The sequence below is a fragment of the Lactuca saligna genome, chromosome 5 (genome assembly GCF_052625555.1).
Source record: "Lactuca saligna cultivar CGN05327 chromosome 5, ASM5262555v1, whole genome shotgun sequence".
In the NCBI taxonomy this organism is placed as follows: domain Eukaryota; kingdom Viridiplantae; phylum Streptophyta; class Magnoliopsida; order Asterales; family Asteraceae; genus Lactuca; species Lactuca saligna.
In genome coordinates, this window is record NC_136421.1 from 109,610,589 (window position 1) to 109,614,016 (window position 3,428).

A 3,428-nucleotide genomic window follows, 5' to 3' on the forward strand; every position below is an offset into this window, starting at 1 on the left:
AGTGTTTAACATGTCCTAGAGTGTTTTAACTTTGTTTATTAGTTGTTTAAAGACTAATTGAGTATATACATATATCCTTATATGTTATTAGGATCCTTGTGCGTGCCTAAGTCTTTACTTGACACCAAGCACTTATCCAACACTTCTTTCCGATCCACTTACCACAGGTGAGTTCATACCCCTTAAATAATGTTTTAAACTACTTTTAAATGTTTTATGGGGGGATACAAGTAGAATCATACTAATTATTATATCAATCACATGTTATTAATAAGTAAAATTACGCTAGTTATTATATCAATCACATGTGATTAATATGTAACATTCAAATGATTTACTACACATTAGCCGTTTTACCAAACAGTTTTCTTCAAATGATTTTTATAAACATTTTATATGTTTTAAACTCTTTATTACACTGTACATTTTACTCTATATATTACATTTCAAACTTATTTACAACTTCGTTTCAAACAAATGTTTCTTTATACTAAACTGTTTTATCAAACCCATGCCTTCAAAATGTTTTAATGATTGACATCAAGTCAATCTTTTCTTAAGATAATAATTATGTTCAAAGGTTTTACAAAACTTACTTTATGCTTTTATATTATAAATTGCATGCCTATATATGTATATTTATATGAGTAATGTTTAAAAGACTTAGGAAGGCTATCCACCATATTTGCTTTTCGCATTTGAGATGTGGTCTAGTGGGATATCGGGTACCCATCCGAAGGTCGTTTAAATATTAGTTATATATCATGTGTACATATGTAGTCATAAAGGTTCTCCCAGTTCAATCAATACCCTTATGTAGCAAGGGTATACATCCATGTCCATACATACCAGTTAGATTACTAGTAAACTACCAGAGGGTAGTTTAGGAAGATACTAGAACTATTACTAGAACACAATATCATACTATGAGTCAGTTCATTCATGATTCAATACTTACTGCTATGAGAACATATACAACAATACTAGAGAGGAACATATACGACTATACTAGAGAAGAACATATACAACTATACTAGAGAAGAACATATACAACGATACTAGAACGAGTACATTACTATACATGCTAGATAGAGAGAGATCACACTTTACAGCTAGCACACGTGGAACATTACAGTACATTACTATACTATTACATAGATACGTTTACATGATCACATGTACATAAGTACACTTACAGGAGTTATTAGTACATTTTATATGTATAGATTCTGTTATATAATCCTCATTCTTATCTTTACCTTGTGATTCAATCACACAATTGACGAGATAGATTGGGTTTAATATCCTAGTACCCAAGGATACATTGCGGGACTGACCATTCCTAGAATCTCTGTTAGCTACAGAGGTAAAAGCACATCCACGGATGTCAAGGTTTGATACCATTACAAGTATACTTTTGGGGACTGACTATTCCTATACCCAACTGCTAGCAACAGAGGTAAATGTACATCTACGGATGTCTTCAGTTAACATTGTTATTTGCGCGAGTACCAAAGGGTAATACTATTATAGTTAGGTCTTGGTAGAAGACTACATTCAGAACAGTGAGGTCTTGGTAGAAGACTACATTCATAACAATTAGGTCTTGGTAGAAGACTACATTCAGAGCAGTTAAGTCTTGGTAGAAGACTCCTTTTGTTACTAGTAGGAATCATAGGGATTTCTAGGGTTTTTCAAATGTTTACATTTGTTTTACAAACATGTTCATACTTACAATTCATATACATTTTCATACTTACAGTTCATTTATATTTTCGATACTTACGATTCATATACATACAAATACTTACATTTCAAATACATACAAGTATTTACATACAAATTAAGACACTAAAATACTTATGATCTCACCAGCTTTAAACCTGATACTCGCTTTCAAAGTTACTTGTATCCTCAGGTCATCATAGACAGGTACCGATGCAAGGAGAAAGGAAGATGGAGCTTGTACGAGACTCATCTTTCCTTTTGATTTATGCCTTAGTGTTTATCAAAATTTGACAGAACACATGTATAATAATTATATTATTAATGCAATGGATGATGTTGTTTCTTGTTTACTACTTTTCATTGTTGTGATACTGTACATGACGTCCTCCGCCCCAGAACGTTTCCGTCGTTCCTGGTTTTGGGGTGTGACAGATTGGTATCAGAGCATTGTTTATAGTGAATTAAGTATATCAACCCATAAAAGATATACTAACTATAAATACATAAGGGATTAAAAATAGTCTGACCCAGAGTTTATACTTTAGATAATAAAATATTTAAGTAAGTATACGTGTTGCATTCATATTAAAATCAGTGTCACTAGGACAGTACAAAAGAATTACGATTGTTGGGCAACACAAGTGGGCTTAGAGACATATGGTCAAAACTGGGAAGATATAGGCTGATCACCTATATTATCTGAGAGTTGACTAGCATGTGTCTAAGTTTAATTGTGTGGTTGCAACAATGCTAAAATCTTACCAACCCTACCACAATGAGAACAATAGAACATAACATTAAAAATTTAAAATACTATAGGAGTATTTGGTGTTACTATAAGTACTTTATACTTGAGAATTAAAACGGGATTCTTCATTACTAAGTTGATAGTTGCTAAGTGGATACACTAAGGCTATATGTAATTAGGATGTAATAGACTTAGAATCTATGAAAATTTTTACTTTACCCCTATTCTGTGTGAATATGGAGTTAAGGTCACTTATTCGAAGGCCTATCATGTTTCGATTACATATAACTAGTATGCACTTCACAAATAGCGATGTAACTGATGAAGATTTTCTAAATAATTATCTAGATAGTTCGTATAATAATTATTTTCTTACCTAAATCTCGCGTAGATAACATGGCTGGACTCCATCCCCACGGCAACTTGTTCCTTCCGAACGAAGTTATTGCTGGATGGTTTGAAGAAGAGCCAGAAAATGATCATCCTATCCCTGTGAATGATCACCATGATGAAGACCTTTCAGATGGTGCTAATTCCGAACCCGAGGTTGAAGATCTACCCCAGGTAGCTCCTGTTGAAATTCCTAACCCTCATCCAGCTTTTCATGGTCCGACGCCTCCATGGGTGGAATGTTTGGAAACATGGAGCCAAGGACAAGATCAGCCCATGCCATTTGATGGTGATCGAAACATTTATGACCTGAGCAATGGGGGCTCGGTAGACAGAAGCTTGCCAATCCTAGTCCGCAGAGTGGCCCGAAATGAGATTCAAGGCAGGATAGCCCTACATCAGATCACTGAAGTTGTCGCTAATGCGAGAATGCATACCCTCCGCACCATTCGTCTAGAAGATGCTCACGAGAGATCTGAGAGAAACCAACCCCTACTATAGGCACTAGCTGAATCCCAAGCCGAAGTCATACAACTCCGAGTACGACAGAGGGTGTACGAAA